The 20,031-nt window shown below is 39.0% G+C and overlaps 1 protein-coding gene across 1 annotated transcript in view; it reads left to right on the forward strand.

Annotated features, from left to right (window-relative positions):
- The window catches only part of magi2a (membrane associated guanylate kinase, WW and PDZ domain containing 2a), a 312,951-nt gene that overhangs the window by 96,851 nt on the left and 196,069 nt on the right, over positions 1-20,031 (forward strand). The gene's annotated exons all lie outside the window — the stretch shown is intronic.

Genomic DNA, 20,031 nt, shown 5'->3' on the forward strand with positions numbered 1-20,031 from the left:
ATTGTTTCTGTAGAAATGACGGTATGATTTTGCTGAATAATGAAAGGTTTTATGCTGTAAATGTAACAACAAATTCTGTAATTTAAACAAAATTACAGCACTAATTTTAAGGTAAATACTTGCTTATGACATTATGGTATTTTCCTGTTAATTTTACCAAAGAATTGTATTTTCACAGTTAAATTGTGTATTTTCTACACAATACAGCAATAAAAATTGAAGTTATTTACTGTTTCTTGATTTAGGGTAATTCACTGTATCTATTACGATGAAATACAATTTTGGATTTTATAGTCTTTTACTGTTGCTATTTCACAGTTTTTTTACCGTACTTTCTACAAACATTTTTACAGTGTGGGATCAGTTCGGATGCAACAGTATTGGAATTGTGGGCTGAAGTCAATATCCAGTATTTTTAACATACATATCTGCCGATGTTGATACTGATACGTAAACATATGTCAAATGTAGAAACTGTTACTAAATTGATCTGGATAAGCATTACAGAGGAATATACCATTTATTTACTTTAAATATCAGGATGTAAATTCAGTAAAATAAATAAAATGCAGATTATTTTGCACAGTAGCCCAGCGGCACCTAAACGTAATCAAATTTTGGTTTGAAATATCGGTCAAACCTTAACATGACGATAATTTTTTACTGCAATTATCAGCTGATACTGAAATGTTTCTGATATCATTGTGCATCCCTAACCATCTGGGCTGGGTTGCCCCAACAGGACTCACTCCTGGTCTAAAGCTAAATCAGTTGTAATTTTCTGGTTATAACTATCAGACTGTTGCATATTACGCATATAAGCTAGTGTTTGTCTTTTACGCCTAACTAGGAGCAGGCATAAAGTCAAATTCTAGAAATTTTCTAAGCTATTATAAATGCTGTCAAAGTGCTGCTGCACATCAGGCCAGTTAGAAACTTTTTCTGCTTAGAAACTTCACTAACTTTAGCTAACTGATTAGCTAACTTTGCTGCAAACCATGCAGAAAAGCAGATATATCACTTTGTTTACAAGTTTACAAAGAGCCGTCTGATGTCTGCAAATATTCCTATACATTTTGAAACTCTAGGGAAAACCATAGTGGATGGTTGTTGTTTTGTTTATTTAGGGTTGGAAATACCTTTTTCCCCATTTTCCCAATGTGTTTTTAGCCAGTTTTTGTCTTTACCTTGCAGATACTATGAGTAGAAACAGAGCTAGCAATGTAGCAAGCGTTTACTAGAGAAACAGACTTCAGAGACCGTCAACCCCCCATCCCCTCCACATGAGGAATAAGAGCTGTGGTGGGTTTCAGGTGAGTAGAGGTGGAGAGGGTCACAAACTCCAAATTACATCTTCAGGTGGTCATGGATCAAAAAAAGGTCGAGTAATGGTATTCTACTGAGCTGTGTCCTCCTCAACTAGCCAGTGTTGACTAAAAGCAGACTCTATAACTTCAGTGTGTTTCACTGTTGGTGAAATTGCTTGTGCTTTTGCCGGTAGCAGGTATGCACGCGCAGCAGTTTTGCTTAGTAACCTAGGCTGCTCAGCCATCATTGATACATATATTGTTACATTGATTGATACATTGTGATCGTGCACTGCTAAGACCGGTCTTAGTTGCACTTTGGTTGGTGTAACAGGTGTTAAATCCTCTCTAAAATTGAAGACCATCTTAGTTAAGACCTGTTGAATTGATGGTCCCTGTAGAATTCTCTAGTCGTCTTTCTGCAAAGCATTCATTGGCAACTAATATACATGCACCGTTCATGAATTTTTATGTCTGATTTCGATTCTGATTTCTTTACAGCCAAATCAACCAGTGGCTGTTTTCTTTGCAGATTTTTTTGCCTGTTTTTTTATCCGATGCTCACACTATGTGTGAGGTAAATGAACACATGAAACACACTAGCACATCTCCAGTGCTTTCTATTATTCAAACCTGCAATATAAACAACATTATTTGTTCTTTAATGGGCCAAACTGATCTTTAATTGGTTTCAGTTTTAAATCAGTTGCCTATTAATATCTCATAAATCAATTATTAAGTGCTACATCCAAAGTCAGCTGGCTATTTAGCACAGTAAGTCTAAATACCGCATGAATGCACTTACCTGACTCACATTACTTACCTCACAATATTGCAACTGGACGATGGCCAATTTTGTGTTTTGTGCAAAAATCTGCCGATTTTGATCTCGGACGCTTCCGATCCTTAGCAACAAACTGGGAAACTGCTGTGTGTGAATGAGTGCACATAATTCCTGTGAGATCACGCTTTTGATTGACAGCTTGTATGAGCAGACCTGTAGGCCCATTGCCCTATCCAAGCTCCACCCACACACGCGCTCTTTCGTAGATGCTGTTTGGACAAGCTTTACAGAATGCTAGCAAAAAAATCGTAATGAATTCAGACTGGAGTTTAGATATCATTTGAAATTAATAGCATAAAACTTGAGTCTCTCATTAGGTTGAATGGGATTTTAGTGACCTTCTGCAAAGCTCATCCAATCTAGCAAAAGAACACATTTGTATGTCAATCATGATTTAATACAGCAGACCAATATGTTTTATACAGTATGAGTGTTTCCTCTAGTGAATGTGGAGACACTTTTATATAACTGTATGTTAACTGTGCAAAAGATTTGAGATTTTGAGTAGAAAATAATGATAAGATTTCATAAAGACTGGAAGACGGAAAGACTAAAAGACTTCAGGTTTATTTTAATTTGTGAAAATCTTAAAATAAGATGTATGTATATATGTGTGTGTGTGTCCCAGATGCCCTAGACTGAGCCCATATCACTCATGACTGCTTTAGTTTGATAGCTTCATCACCACTGTCTCTCTCTTTCTCTCTCTCCTGTCCTCAGTAACCCAGTTACTGCTTTATCACTGAGGCGAACCATGAGAGAAAAGGCCAATTAAAGCGAGAGAACAGAGAGAGGGACAGAGAGTAGGAATCAGAGAGTGTGAGAGAGAGTGAGGCATGAAGACGAGAGATGGGGAACAAGAAGTGTTGGAATGAGATAAGAAAGTGGGAGAGAGACATGAGGAACAGAGGAGGATAATGCAAAAGTGATAGAAGAGAGAAAAGAAAACAAAAGTAGACAGAAAGAGAATAATGAATAGAGTGAACACAGTGCAGTCTATAAGTAACAGGTCTCGTTTATATGTATATACATACACAGCTGTATACAAACTGGTCACATGACATGTTTTGTTGATTTTCTAAGTGAACTCATCCTCTACAGAGAACACACTTCTACACATTGTAAAGTACAACTACTGTTTAATTGCTGAACATAACATATTGTGAAAAATAAAACGTATAATGTGGCGTATGCAAAAGTTATGACACATTTTGTATTTCTGTTTCTTTTTTAAACATGTTAATCTCAAATAAATGAAAATTGAGCACTAAAATGAGCAGAAATAAGTTCCCCTGTAGAGGATGTGTTAACATATTTTGACTGAAAATCAGCAACACATGTAATCTGACTGTGGGTGTTCAAATTACTGTACATAAAACATCAATTACATTACAGCATAATATATAATGACATATTATAGTCTGGCTGCTGTATATCTGAGCAGCGCTGCGGCACAGCTCATGAGCCACATGGCCTCTGTGCCATCTGGAGCTAAGTTAGTGTGTGTGTGTGTGTGTGTGTGTAGGGTGGGTCATGATGGCTAGATTAGCTCTCTGTATGGATTTTGGCCATCGAGATGCTCTCGCTCTCTGTGCATGAGTGTGTGTGTGTGTGTGTGTGTGTGTGTGTGGGTGTGTGTGTGTGTGCTTAATTTGAGCGGAGCGTGATCTGAAAGCTGGAGTGTGTCTCTTTGTCCGGCTATATATAGACTCACAGCTTCTCCATCACAAATGGGTCAAAGCAGTTAAAGAGAAGGAAATGTCAGAGCAGCTCTAAGAAAAAAAATGCACACATTTACTGTCACCATCACCTTTACTCTTTTCTTTTCCATTCTCTTTTTTCTCTGCTCCTCTTCTTTCCTTTCTCTCTCTCTTGCTCTCTTTTTCACATTCTGTCTCTCACCATCAATCTCTCCTTTCTCTCCATCTCTCACTTTACTTCTATTTCTCTATCTCTCCCTCTCTCCCTCCCTCTCTCGTCCCTTTTCTTTCTCTCTTGCCCTCTCTCTCTCTCTGTTCCTCTCTTTCACTCTCCCTCTCATTCTGTCTTGGTCTTTCTCCGCATTCTTTCTCTGCTTTCCCCTTTCTCTTGCTCACTTTGCCTCTCTCTCTCTCTCTCTCTCTCTCTCTCTCTCTCTGTCTCTCTCAGTTGTTCATGTATGATAGTATTCTAATGTCAGTTCTGGCTATCATGACATTTGTACACAGTATTTTTCTCTGTTGATTCCATTCACTGTTGACATAAATTTGAGTGTGCGCTGCTCTCATGTTTAGTATTCTGTGTTTGCTTCCTCACGGCTGGCGGCTGCTGCATCTCTCTCTCTCTCTCTCTCTCTCTCTCTCTCTCTCTGTCTCTCTTTCCTGATCTCTCTCTCCTGCAATCTTGCTCTCTCACATTCTGTCTCTTCTGTCTCTCTCTCTCTACCTCTTCCTTTCTCTCTTTTTCTGTCCCTCTCTCCCCTGCCTCTTACTCTATCTCTCTTTCTTTCTACCTCTGTGCTCTCTCTCCTTCTCCTTTTCTCTCTCTGTACTCTCTCTCACGCTCCCTCTCTCTCTTTTCAGTCAGTCTCATACTCTCTCACTCTCTCTCTCTCTCTCTTTCTCTCTCTCTCTCTCTCTCTCTTTCTTTCTCTCTCTTCTTCTCTCTCCGTTCTCTCTCTCTTTTTCTCTCTCCTGGCGGATTTCCGCCTGGTGGAGGCGTCGCCATGGAGACAGACATGATGTCAGCGGGCGGTGATTCTGGGAGAAGTTTTAGAGTCTCTGATTGGCTTTATCAGCTCACATACATACATTCACACACACACACACACACACACACACACACAAGCATGAACTCATACACACATGGACATGCACACATTCTGATGGGTGCATAACATAGTGAAAGACTGAAGCTAGATGGCTAGTGCATGACCTGGCAACATAGTATATGTATATATATATATATATGTTCATTCAGTTTTTGAAATTGAAACATGGAGCTTTTGCAAAGAGCGCTTTACAAATTGGGGAGCGTTTTGTTGGTCCTTCTTCTCTCTCCTCTCTGTCTACTCTGCTTTTGTGTAGTGTGTAAAATCCCTTTTATTCCACACTCGCTCTTCCTGAACGGCTGCAATTGTGAGCATTGTTCCTAAAGCTATTTCAGACTGCTGATAATCAACAGCATGTCTAAAAATAGCACCAGCCATAGCTGCATCACACACTCACACTGAAGCATGAGGAACATATTAAAATGACTCTTTGTGACTGTTTTGTCCCCCTTTATGACGATTGCATAAGTGCCTGCTTCTCATTACGTAATCTGCCACGGGTTAAAGCCCCCACTGACATAATTACTGATGATTCCACCATCAGCATCAAACACAGCTGTTCAGCGTCAAGCCAGACCTGCTCCCAATATTTAATACATGTTATTACACATTTATTACATGCTGTTTCTCATTTATTACATCTGTGGCTTATTTAGTCATTGATAGACATCCTCATTGACGTAGTTTTTATCTGTTGATGACAGGGTGGAATGCAAACTCAAGCTTACCAAAACAAAAAGATAAATTGCTGAATGAGCAATGTGAGTCACTTATGCTAAACTACATTTATCGCCTATGTTAGTCTGTGTATTACTCTTCATGTCTTTATCCTGTAATTTCAATCTCAAGGATCTATCATCATGCCAGATTTGGATTTTTAAAATAAATACATATAGTCCTGTGCAAAAGTAAGCACACTCCAAAAAACAGCATAAATTTGAATGGGCAATCATTGATTTAAAATAAATAAATTCAAATGTCTTTCTTATCTGTTGAAAAAGTAAGTACACCACTGGCTTCAGTAACTGGTACTGCCCCTTTTGGCAGAAACAACTTTATGTAGGCACTTCCTGTAACTGTCTACCAGTTTCTAGCATCTACTGGGAGAAATTCTTGCCCATTCCTCCATTCCTCCATGCAGATTTTTTTCATCTGTGTGGTGTTTAAGGGGCTTCTTGCATGTTTCAACCCCCAGCAGTGGGACTCAGATCTTGGCTTTGAATAGGCCATTCCACAACCTTCCATTTCTTCCTTTTGAGCCATTACTTATTGGATTTACTTGTATGTTTGGGATCATTAGCCTGTTGGAAGGTCCACTTCTTCAGCTTCAGCTTTTTGGCAGATGGCCTCACATCCTCCTTAAGTAGTCTCTGGTATAAAAGAGAATTCATAGTTGATTCTATGATTGCAAGTTGGCCAGCAAAGCAACCCCAAACCATGACATTTCCACCACCATGCTTTACAGTTGGTACAGTTGGTTTCACCAAGTATGGCTTTTGGGACTGTAGCACATTGTTTCAGATGGTCCTGGCCCCTGTCTAAATATTGATTAGCAAACTTTAGTCCTGATGTTCTTTTTAGGCAGCAGGTATTTCCTCCTGGCGCACCTCCCATGTAGGTCAAGTTTGTCTCGTTTTAACCGTAGATGCATGCACTTTGACATGCACAGTGGGAGGAGCTACATGCAGACCCTGGGATGAAATTTGGGGGCTCTTAAAGACCTCTTTTAGCATCTTACAGTCTGCTTTTGGGTTAAATTTGGGGCTGCCTGGCCTGGACATGTTGGCAGTGATTTTAAGTCTTCTCTATCTGTAGATGATCTTCTGGACAGTGGAAGGATTGATTTCTAATATTTTGGAACACTTCTCAAACCTCTTCTCAGACTCACAGGCATCTACAACCTTCTTTCTGAAGGCCCCAGAAAGCTCTATTGATCTAGGCATGATGATACCACACACTCCAAGAAAAAAGAGCTAATCAGACCAGACAATATTTTCTAATGGTTTTCTAATCATTAGCACCTGATTTCAATGTCACACTTTTATATATATATATATATATATATATATATATATATATAGGAGTGTACTTATTTTTTCCATGTAAAGAAATTGCATTGTTATTTCAATTGTATAAATAATGACAAGCAGGTTAATTTTAGGTGTAACTTGTTACATTATATCACTTCCATCTATCATCATTGTTTAAATAAGACCAGATATCTGCATGTCCAAATATGTACAAAAAAATCTAAATTTTCCATAGAGTGCCTTCTTCACGTGGCTGTATATTGTGTGTATATTTCAGAACATGGTTGCATTATGTGGATTTTTTTTTTTTACATGGGTTTATTTTGTAATGTGGTTGTCAGGCTAACCGGGAAATCCTGCTTTGTGAAATCCCCCTATGGTCCCATTACATAGCTATTTTGTATAATTGTTGCATTACATGACTATTTGTAACATGATGATTTTACATGACCTAATTTTGTAACATCATTGCATCACATGACTTTATCGTGTGACATGGTTACATTGTTATTTTCTAATATGGCTGCATGACATACGATGATTTTGCAGCATTGTTACATTAGATCACTAATTTGTAACATCATTGCATTACGTAACTGTATTTCATATTTTTTTGTGTAACATGACATCTTGCATTACATATTGTTTGCAATGTGTTTCATTACATTACTTCTTGCAGTACATGATTTTATTTTGCAGTGTGGTTGTTTTAAGTAGATTTATTTTGTAATTTTGCCCTTTTTCAGAACAGCATAGTGGTGTAACATTGCATCATGAGATTTTGATATCAAAATGCAACACATCACGGAGATGGGACAGTTGTAGAGAATGGACATTGAGATGTGCACCAAAGTTAGCAAATGATCAACACCTATCAACAAGTCACTCCAGCACTCCTTCTGCCTCCCAGCTCAGCTCTACTAAGTTGTGATCATTCATCATTTTGCCATGCAAATGTTAAATTGTGAACCCAATATTGAGAATCGAATCAAATCATGGGCTGAGTGTATCTTTACCCTCCTGTGCTTTTTCAGTCATGCTCATCTTCCAGTGCTTGGCCCCCAGTGCATTGCTGGTGAGCGTTGTCGCTCAGCTCACGTAGTGGAAGGCTCCGGAAAACGAGCGCAGTTCAGAACGCCTCTGTCGCCTTTCAACCTCTCACTAGAGCTTCTTATGAGCAATGAACCTTCTGGCGACCCAGCAGGAAAACATAATACTCTCATACCTTTACTCTTTATTCTTCTATGCCCTCTCTCTCTCTCTCTCTCTCTCTCTCTCTCTCTCTCTCACATCTTCATCTACCTGTTTCTCTCTCTCACTTTCTCTTATCTTTCTCTGCCTTTTCTCTCTCCCTCTTTCTACCTTTTCCTATCTCTCTTCTCTCTCCCTCTCTCTCTCCATCAGTCTCTCGTTCTCTCCCCTTCTAGTTGCCTCCACTTTAGAGATGAAAAGGCTGGAGTGTGGGTGAAAGAGCCATTTCAGCAGTGCTATAAGGCTGAATGGTGACGGAGGAAACGCTTTGCGATGGCTGATGGCTTTCTCAGGAAGTTATTTCTGCCACCATGAGACACTGAGCGCGCTCACTAACACAGCTGAGTCAGGTGGCTGATTTCTCTTTCTGTGAGTGAGGCTGCTTAGGGACTACATTAACGCTGTTGTAACAAAACATAACTTAGTCTTAGTCTAATGTTTGAAAATGCCATAACGTTGAGTAGATAACGGTCTAATAATAATAATAATAATAATAATAATAATGCACCTTTACATAAATATCTACTTATGTCTTTTGAAGTTCCTCCCTGAGTTGTTGATTGACGGCTGTGATATGTACGATTCCTCCAATAATATGTGAAAGGGAAGTAAGGTCAGGACAGCGGCACAAACTGTTGCAAGCCTGCTTCTCTGCGCTGGGATTGAACCTGCTCTCCCACGCAGGTGACGAGTAACTTAACTGTTTGGCCAAATGGCCAGCTACAAAACACACACTCGGAGACCTTAAAATGTCGCCCCTAAGTCAGCATTAGTGGAAATTCAGCTCAAAACAGCGTGCAGCAAAAGGGGAAAACACACAGCACACAGGCTAGCTCAGACTCTCCTGTTTTGCTGCTAGCCAGCTGGGCTACTGAAGCTTGATACCTTACGCCCCCCAGAGTCCTTCAGAATAAGAGTCCCAGACAAACTAAGAACATGGTGCCTAACTACACTCAACCAAAAGCAAGAGCAATGTTATTTTGTAACCTATGTAACCTTTTGTGCCTATATATAAAAAAAAAAATTTATGTATTGCTGAATGTAATGTAATGTTTCTCAGCCCTTCAGTGCACAAAAATGTGCTTGCAGTGCTGATGTAAGTAGTTAATATTTCATTTCTTTTTATTTGCAGAACAGTAAATGGTGCTTTTGTAATTTTGTATTTTGCTATTTGTTTAAAGAGAGAAGTAAAGAGATTTAGATTTCTGTTTACACATCCTCAAAAATGCACTTGTGTGTGTGTATGTGTGTGTGTGTGTGTGTGTATGTGTGTGTGTGTGTTTGTGTGTGCGCTGTTTACCTGAGGAATTGATGGAACCTGGATGCATTGTAGAACACAAGGAGTGTGGTGGAGTGTGGTGCTCTGGCAATGTTCTGATGGGACGCTCTGGGCCCGGGCATTCCAAATTCCCCTGATCTCGATCCGATTGAGCATCTGTGGGATGTGCTGAAACAACAAGTCTGATTCTTGGCGGCTCCACCTCACGATTTACAGGATTTAAAGGACCTGCTGCTAATGTCTTGGTGCCAAATACTACAGGGCACCTCCAGAAGCCTTGTGGAGTCCATGCTGTTTTGGTGGCACAGCATTTTAGGCAGACGGTCATGTGGTATGGACAGACAGTCTTGGGTTCGATTCTGCACACGATTTCTCCACTTGCTTTGGTGACCTACAAGTGAGTCAGAAATTACTGTAGAATTGCAGCGTGCTTATTGCTAGTGATAATTGTGACTTGTAGGGGTTAAAAAGCTCTTAGGTGTTTTAAAAAGCTTTTAGATGTTGATTTGTGCAGGCTGTTGCTGATGAATCAGACAGGATGTGGAAAAGCTTTTAGAGAGAAAGACCAAGCCTCACCTGTAACCGCTATTACTGGCAAACACCTGAGAACACTCAGCTGCAGCTGAGGACACTAATGCTGTGTGTGTGTGTGTGTATGTGTGTGTGTGTGTGTGTGTGTGTGAGAGAGAGAGAGAGAGAGAAGGAGAGAGAGAGAGAGAGACTGAGAGAGAGAGGTTATTAATCCTGTCTTACCTAACATATTGTTGGCAGGTGATCTTGGAGGTGTTGACACTGTCCCCCTTACCTCTTCACGGTCAATGCAAATGTGGCTAATTCTGCATGTGTATCTCTCTTCTTCTTTAACCCCTTAAAATCTCAGGCTTATTACATATTAAGGCACATTATTCAGTAACTACAGGGACTTCAGTGCAAACTGGTTGAGCTATTCTTAGGTTATAGAAGTGTGTAATAAAACTTTGGGCCTATTGGCAGCTCCTGGGCATCTAATCGGTTAATAATGTGATTTCCCAATGCTGTTGTTTCCCTTATTTGATATGTAAAGAGCATGATCTAACAAGCAAACACATGAATAGGATCATGCTTCACACTTTAATTGTTACTCTTATCAAATAATTCAGTAATATGTTTTTCCAGAGCAATCTGAATTCCTCAGTCTAAATCTGACCTTTGACTGCAGCTGTGAATAGTTCAGCCCCAGATGTATTTTAGTATCTTACAGTAAGGACTTTTATTAAAATATTAGAGGAAAAAAAGGAAAATTTAGCTGGGTATTCTGGGTATTACCACTTACAATTTAAAAAGACAGAGAGAGAGCGAGAGAGAAAGATCACATATCACAGTGCATCCAGCAGTAAAGGCAGCATGGAGCTTCTTTTACACTGTGATATGAAACACAGTAGCTCACTGAAAGCTCCAATTCCACATGCTGATCCATTTTAAACATAGACATGCACACACACACTAACTGCTCTGCAGGCAGATTTTAATCAGTTAACAAAGACTCTGTGTGTTGATGTTAGGTTTGATAGGGTTAACTCATTAAGCTCTGCCGCCAGAGTAGTTGGTGTGTGTGCATGTAATGTTTATATAATGGTGACAGGTTTGGTGGTCTACCAGGTCTTGCACAGTTGTTAGGAGTCTCTTTATAGGAGTTTATATCTTTATATCTTTTAATAATTTATCCATTTTTTTACTTATTTTGTGTTGACTTTCCATTTCCTGATGCAAGTTGATTATCTTTGTTGGATATCAGATCTCCTCAGAAATATCAGCTGAACAATTAATAACTTGTGCTTAATGGTTTTCTTTTGACTGAAAATTAAATGAATGAAGGGTGGTCTCTGACTTTTGAAAAGTGCTGTGGGTATGAGTTATTAATTATTAAGAGTGTGGCACAACTTAATAATCAAGGCTTAAAATGAACAAAAAAAAAGATACTTTTATGGGGTGAAACTGGAGAAATATCTGATTGCTGTCAGAATTTTCAGATTATTTTACTATAGGAATACAAGAACATGACCAAAAGCACATTCTACTGGAACCTGATTAAGCCCTTAAATAGCCAGGGCCCACCAGCTTATTACACACTTGTAAATCCCAAGAACAGCTCAACCAGTTTGCATTGTATTATTACTGAATATTAAGCCTTACAGTATGAATAATTAGCCTTGTATTTTAAGGGGTTAACTATAAAATATCCATGTTGCGTTTTACCCTCTACTTTGTGAAACAAATGACAGTCTTTGAATGTTACAGCTTTGTTAGATCATATTCTATTCATATCAAAATAAATGCGACAACGGCATTGAGAAATGAAGTTATTAAAGGAAAGGAGTCAATTCAACTGCAGAAATAGTATTGTTTTTGCCTCTGCATTAAAGATTAATGCCTGTCTGCAGTGATCAGTGAATCTGCAGAACAGATGACAACCTGCTAGATTTTTGTTATTTTTTATTCATTTATTATTTTTTTGCCACTCGACACTGTGTGCATCATTTCTAATGAATCATTTTTAGCTCCCGGCATTTTCTCACTTTTTGAGCCAAACAGATTATTGATTTATGTACACACGAGAGTTGTTTTAATGTTTTGATTTCAATTTGGAGGTGGTGTACATTTGCTCATTTGAACATTTTTTTTTTAAAGAGACACGACTAAAAAAATTTGACCATCATTATGTCTGTTGTAAACATGCCTACTCAACTCCTACAGCAGTGCCACAGGAAACTGTAGAGCGAGACTTTTGAGAAAAAAACTTGAAGGTGGAATGAACCTCTGAAAAATTATAAGGGTGGGCATATGAGGGTGGGCAGTTTAAAATGTTTATTCTCCTAAAAAAGATTGCTAACGTTACTGCTAGGAAGAACAAAATGATGTCTCTATTTCTTATTGGCTACTCCAGCGGTCAGGACTTCTTTATTGCTGTAGAGCGAGGATTCCCAATAGCTGTATAATGTATTTGTGCAGTGCATGCTGGGTACTGTAGTAAGAGAACATGAATGCTTAAAAGTCAAAAAGCATGCAAAAATTGAGAGTTGTGTAAAAACTGATGAGGCTGACAGATGCAGTCTGGGGCTACAGAGTATTACATAACATAGCAAATGTGTAAATATAAATAAATTATAGTACATCAACACTATTCTTGTCAAAACCTGTCCAGGGTGTTTCCCACCTTCCACCCAGTGACCGCTGGGATAGGCTCCAGCCAAAATGTTTCTAATAAAGTGGACGGTGATTGGAAGTTTAGATGAAACTCATGATTCAAGGTTGCTTCTACGACTGTTTGAATTATATGACATATGTTTGTTATAACACATGTGTGCATCCATGTCATGAATTTGAATCCTCTTGGTGGAGGACGCTGCTGCAGCCATAGCCCTTCTGCTATATGCTAATGAAGGCTTTAGTGGCCACTTGTCTCTAAATCTGACCTTTGACTGCAGCTGTGAATAATTCAGCCCCAGATGTATTTTAGTATCTTACAGTAAGGATTTGTATTAAAATATTAGAAGAAAAAAAGGAAAATTTCACTAAGTTTTCTGGGTATAACCACTTACAATTTAAAAAGACAGAGAGAGAGTGAGAGAGACAGAGAGAGAGAGAGAGAGAGAGAGTTAGGAAAGAAGATAGAGAGTAGAGAGATAGAGAGAGTGTGTGTATGTGAGAAAGACAGCAAAGGAATGAAAGAGAGAAAGAAAAGAGAGACCAAAAAAGGAAAAGGGAGGAAGGAAAGTGAGAAGAAGGGAGAGTGAGAGGTGAAAAAGTGAGGAAGGGAGAAAGAAAGAAAGAAAAAGAACGAGGCAAATAGCGAGTGCAATAAGGAAAAAATGCAAAATAGAGAGACATAAAGAGTGTGTTAGAGAGAGGAAAGGAGGAATGAAAGATATTAAGATGGAGAGAGGGAGGGAGATAGAGAGAAAGAGAGAGAGAGAGTGAGGGAGAAAAAGAGATAAAGAGTTAGTGTGAGAGAGAGAGTTAGGAAAGAAGATACGAGTGTGTGTGTGAGAAAACAAGCGAAGGAATAAAAGAAAGAGAGAAAAAAAAGACCATAAAAAGGAAAAAGGGAGAAAAGAAAGCGAGAAGGAGAGAAAAAGGTGAACGAGTGAGGGAGTGAGTAAGAGAAGAGAGAGGGAGAAAGAGAGTGGAGACAGAGAGGGAGAGAGAGAAAAAGAAAGAAAGAGTAAAAGAGAGGAAAGAAAGAGACTAAGAGATATAAATAGTGTGTTAGAGAGAGATCAGGAGGGAGGAATGAAAGACAGAGTAAAAGAGAGAAAGAGAGGGTGAAAAAAGGTATAAAGAGAAAAAGAAATGAAAAAAGAAATAGAGAGAAAAACATAAAGAGGGAGAGAGAGGAAGGGAGATAGAGAGATATAAAGGGTGAGTTTGAGAGAGAGAGATGAGTTTTTCTCTTTTTTTTTCTCTTTTTCTCTGCCTAATGGGTTTTAGTGGGGGTACAGTAATGGCTGCTGTGTGTTTGGTGGTTTTCTTTATCAGAGAAAAGCTTTTCCACTCCAGCTCACAGTGTCTGGAAGATTCAGGCTAAAAATACATGCGCATGCTTTGAAAGGAGGAGAGTAGTCGAGGGTGTTGCTCCATGTTCTTTAGTAGCTGCTGTTGCAAGGTTGTGCAAGCTTTACCTCTTTTGGTTTGCAGTGACCCATACCTTTAAGGGGACAAGTGGACCCAAACCATTCCAGCAAAATGCCCCCCACAATGTGACAGAGCCAGCAGACCCCCTTACTGTAGGGCTCAATTTTATCATCAAATCTCTCACTGTAATTTGACCAATGCTACAAAAACGAGTGCTGAATGACAGTCAAAGCTCATTCAAGCTCGATTAGCTTTACCTGGGAAGGTGCTGTAATCTGAGTGATTACTGACGAGATCAGTGATTTAATCCAGTATGAATCTGCCATGTCTGTAGTTTATGCAAGTCTGCTGAGAAGTAATTGAACTACCTTCTATAATTCGCCGAACTCTGAGCTCTTCAGTAATAGTAGCCCTGTTCAAATCATAATTAATGTAATGTAATAACAAAACCAGGTAATAGAGAACGGTGCTTCTATTTTTTTCTTTTTTTGTGATCTGAAGACAAGACTTAGAGCAGGGATCGGCAACGTGTGGCTCCGGAACCGCATGCAGCTCTTTTACTGCCCTGTTGCAGCTCCACAGCATAATTAGATTTGTAGGTAAACATAAAATAATCCGTCATTGCAGTAAAATAAGGCTCTGCTGATCGTTCTAACACAGTTTTAACAATAAATGGTCTTAAACACTGGAGTTAATGTGTAACTGCTAATTCACCAGACTGCTGGCCAGCATAGCAACTAGGGGGTGCGTGAAAAAAACGATTCTTAGACGCATCGCGATGCGGACGTGGACGATTCTGAATCGATTCACAAATGTCAAAAATCGATTTTCTAAATTTCAATTTATAACGTAATGTTGACGGAACACAAAGGGCGGAACTTGGAAGTGGGTAAGTGCAGCGCCCAGACAGTCTGTGGCGGCACATAACAAAAACACAACTGGATGAGCGAGAAACCCGACCGGCTCCCTCTGCATTAAAGCCAGGTTAGGTCAGGAGTCACAACACAAATGATAAGAAGAGCCACTTTGTCCTTTAACATAAATCAAACCACCTTGGGAGCCACAACATTCAATGTCCAGTATGTCTCAGTGTGTGTTAATGTCCTAGTATAGACTAAACAATATAAACGAAAACACAGATTCACTTCGCTCTGCTTTAAGCTTCGACTACAGCCGCTTTCCTCCCATCTCCACCAGAAAACTTTTCCTCAGAAGTTGATCAGTTAAATGTCTCTCAACGTTCGACTGTTTTACGAGGCTGAAGTCGCTTCTTATTCTCCAGCTGCTTGTTCGAATTTACCCGTTCCACCTTAAATTCTAACTGAGGCGCCGAATGTAAATGCGTCACCATTTAAGGTGGAACGGGAGAATTCGAAAGAGAAGCGACTTCATCTTCGCCACTTTTTACTGTTTGACAGTCTATCGTTGCAGGTTTAACGTACCAGGAAACCAACTGTGCTGCTTATAAATGCGAATAACGCATCGCTGCTATGTGACCTGCAGTCTGCACGCCGGTTCTCAGTCGTTGCGAAACAGGGCTTTCGCGCTATGTTGCACACGACCCGTCTCAAAGATATTTTCCTGACACAGCGACCCCCCCGTCTCTACAACGAGACCAAAACCGAAGTTATAAAATCACTAAAGAAAACGGGTAGAATAGCTGTAACGTGCTGCGTGGACATCCATCACCACTGGATCTTATTTCACCGTAACTGCGCATTTTATCACAGATGAGTAGCAGCAGCTTCTCGTGCTCCAAACAATGAGAGCCTTCTAGCTCACTTGCCACATCACTTCCATTTGTTTTATTAAAAAAGATATTGGAAGTAAATTCATTATGGATCATTACAAATACTTTGCTTTAAAAGTACCAAGTCACTTTAAATAACAATAACACCGAGTCACTTAGTCACTTTAAAATGTATATTGTCTCTATATTCTGTGCATATTTAATATATTTCAGTTGGTTTTTCTTGTATTTTTATTTTTACTTATTTACTTTCTGTAGAGTGATTAGCTGAGCCTCACCACAAGCATTTCAATGCATAAATGTCCTGACATGTTGTGCAAATGACAAATAAACTTGAAACTTGAACTCGAAACTTGAGCTCACACAGTGAGAAAATATAAATGCTATATAGAAAAAAAAGATGCATCGATAATCGTTTTATAATCGCATCGCAGCCCTCTGAATCGTAATCGAATCGAATCGTGAGGTGCCTAGAGATTCCCACCCCTAATAGCAACACAGAAAACAGTCTAGTCTAGCTAGTAGCTAACGAAAAGACAAAGAGAAAGATTTAAGACGAACATCGATGATTTGAGCTGAATGGATTTACATTTATAAGCGCTCTAGTTGGTTTCCAAAAAGTTTAATCTGCAACGATAAACTAAAACACTAAACGAAAAAACACTAAAAAGTCACGAAGCTGAAGTCAGCGTCTCGTTCAAATTTTCCCATTCCACCATAAATGGTTCAGCAGTTACATTCTGGTGCCTCAGCCACCATTTCAGGTGGAACAGGAAATTTCAAACAAGAAGCTAGAGGATGAGACTCTGACTTAAGCGTCTTAAAAAATCAACAGTTGAGAGACATTTTACAACTATTCTACTTTTGAGGAAAAGTTTCCTGCCAGAGATGCGAGAAAAGCAGCTATAGCTGAGCTAATCCTTCAAGCAGAGCAAAGTAAGTCTGTGTTTTCTGTTATAATAGCTATATTTTTAGGCTATACTAGCACATCAGCACATACTGAGACATATTAACAGCCAATATGGTAAAACGTTACTTCAATAAAATGGACATAAAATATTGTGGCTCCCAAGGCGGATTGATTTTTGTTGAAAGGACAAAACTTCTTAACATTTGGGTTGCGACCCCTGGCTTAGAGCTAAATGGAGCTTGATTTGACTCATAAAAAGGCTACTGGAACCCACAACATTTGATCTAGTGAATGGTCCAAATGTAAGGCAGCACTGACCTGTTGGTCAGTGAGACCATTTTTACACACACACACACACACACACACACACACACACACACACACACACACATGCACTAACTCTTTCACTCATGCTCCTTCTCGAAAGTCTTGAGTTTAAAGTCAAGATATCATCCTGGTCAATGACAAGAGCAGGAAAAGTGGGCTCATCTTGACCTTCTCAGGAGAGTGTAGACTAATAGAGAAAAAGAAAGAGTAGAGAAGAGAGGAGGGAAGAAGATGAGAGACAAGAGAAGAAAAAAGTACAGAAAAGAAGTAAAGAGTAAAGAGGACAAGAGGAGAGGAACTAATACAAGTGGAGAAAAAGGAGGAAAATAAAAAAGAAGAAAGTCTTGGCTTGTCATGCATTGAGTCATGCATGGAATATTGCGCTGCACTATTATCCAGCTGTGAGTGAACTGCAGGAAGCGTCTGGACTCTGTTTGGATGCTGTGAATAGACGGAGGTGGAGGGAGGGAGAATATTCAGTTTCTCTCAGGTGTGAAATGGGATGGAGGGATGGACAGATGGATGAAAAACAAGAATTTTGTTCCCCTCTGTCCTTCAGCAGTGTTGGGCCAATCTCGCATTTATCTCTTCACATGACATTCATCTTCCATCACCTGAGAGGATTTAAACGAGATGCGCACCAGCACCTGCACACTGTAAAGGATTTGGGAAGTGTGTAGGGAAGAGAAAAAGAGATAAAAAGAGACAAGGGAAGTAGATAAGAGAGAAGAAAAGAAGGGAAAGGAGGAGGAGGGAGGGGGAGGACAGGTGCTTTTAAAGATTTTCATCAAGACAAAATTGTTGGAAAACCAGAGAAAATCAAGACTAAGCTACATATCGTGACTGTCTGAACAAAACTTTGTATCTCCATTTTTGCTGTTTTTCTTTTTTTTTACGTGATTTTAAAACACCACTTGGCCCTGACATTGTGTCAAATATTCATGATGATTGGAGGAATAGAAATGACTACGAAAAGATCTTGTTTCATTAACGTCTATTCAAAGGAGAAGTTTTTTTTTCCTTCACCTGTAAAGTTACATTTGTGGAGAGACCAAATTATTATTACATAGATTCTAATGCATATGGGCTATATTATTGTTGCATATAGATATTTATATGTAGTACATATGTAACATTATGTTACATATAACATTATTATGCAATATTATACACATTATTATTATTATTATTATTATTGTTATTATTATTGTTATTACATATCTCTGCTGTTGGGAAAAAAAAGAAACAGCCCAAAAATGACTTCTGGTTCTGTTTCTTTTCTTCACCTGTAAAGTTATCATTTTGGAGATACAAGGTTTTGTTTTGACAGCAGCAATATGTATAATACATATGGGACATATTATTATTAAGTACTTACACACACACACACACACACACACACACACACACACATATATATATATATATATATATATTTATGCTCCTCAGACAGGCAGAATTTGCTGCTAGATTTTTTTGGCATTGTGTGTGTGTGTTTGTGTGTAAACTGTGAAGCAAAGTCATGGTCAGATGTTGATCAGTCTAAGTGTAAACGCTACACACACTCGAGCTGTCCATGTTCAAGTCTTCTCCAGTTCAAGTGGTCATAGATTATTATAAGTGCTGCCTTTGCTGCTTGTAACATATTACGTAGAGTGTTTTCTGAGAGACCAGCAGTTCACACACAGAGCCGTCATTCTGTAACACTTCACCTGCCTGCTGCAGTAATGACAGAGCTTTTCACAATGCAGCGTAATAGCCTGCCTTCCTGTGGGACAGTGCTAAAGGAGGAACACATAGACCAATTTGTACACGCCTTATAAGAACGGTGGATTTATTAACCCTTTAAAGTATAGAGTTATTGTTATTCTATGCATTCAATTTATATCACGTCATTCAATGTAATGACATAATTACCTAATCATTAAACATCTTAAATATTAGGTTTATTATTTTGTTACTAATCTTGCCCATTAACTACTGTGAATTGTTCAGTTACCTCTATAAAACTATATTTCAAGAGTGCCATGTGACATATGACTTATCCATGCTCTGTCCACTCGTGTACTGTTATAGCCAGTGGTCGAGTTCAAGGGGTCGGCTTTAATCAAGAGGGGTGGAGCTATAAAGGCTAGAACAAAATACATTTTATAGAACAAACAAATAATAAAGGGCTTCCTCTTTCATATATAATCATATATTCTTTATAAACATATATTTAGTTTATTACTATTATCTCATTCCTCATCAGGAAACATGCAAAATATTTCAGCCTTTTGAGTCAAACTGCATTTGTTAGCTCTGCTGTGGCCAGTCAGCATTGGGGTCAGTCACATCCTCTTTCAGACTCCAGGCTGTTTTGTGGGTTCTGGCAAAATGTTCTACTCTCAAACGTAGCCAGCTTCCATCCTTACGAACACTGTAAGCCACGTTACTCAGTACTGCTGACTATAAGCTCCAGTTTTTAGTTTTATCAACTTCAATCATCTCTCTGTGGTCAACACCTATTATCATACATGTTTGTCTTTTTTTAAGATTGTCCACAGATTTTGCTGTATTTTTCACTGTTCTCTATAGCAAGCAGGGTTCTCAGGTTCAGCCCAAAGTTTGCTTTAAATATATCCTCCAGAAGCTGAAACTGTATCATTTTCTCCCACAGCAGCATTTACAAACCTGGCAACCCTGGTGGTGTGCTGTACCAAACACGCCACAGCATAACCAATGAAAAGCGAAAGCACACGATTCTACATAACCTCCTCTTATATAGGTGTGTGTGCTCTGCTCTGACCGTCACTTCGAAACGAAGAACTCTTGTAATATGTAAACCTCACATATGGACGGAATGTAAATATTGATAAGAGACTTCTTAAATGATCTCACATCAGTCCAAAGGGGATGGAAAGGGGTGATGGT

Source organism: Colossoma macropomum, unplaced genomic scaffold (genome assembly GCF_904425465.1).
Source record: "Colossoma macropomum unplaced genomic scaffold, Colossoma_macropomum, whole genome shotgun sequence".
NCBI lineage: Eukaryota > Metazoa > Chordata > Actinopteri > Characiformes > Serrasalmidae > Colossoma > Colossoma macropomum.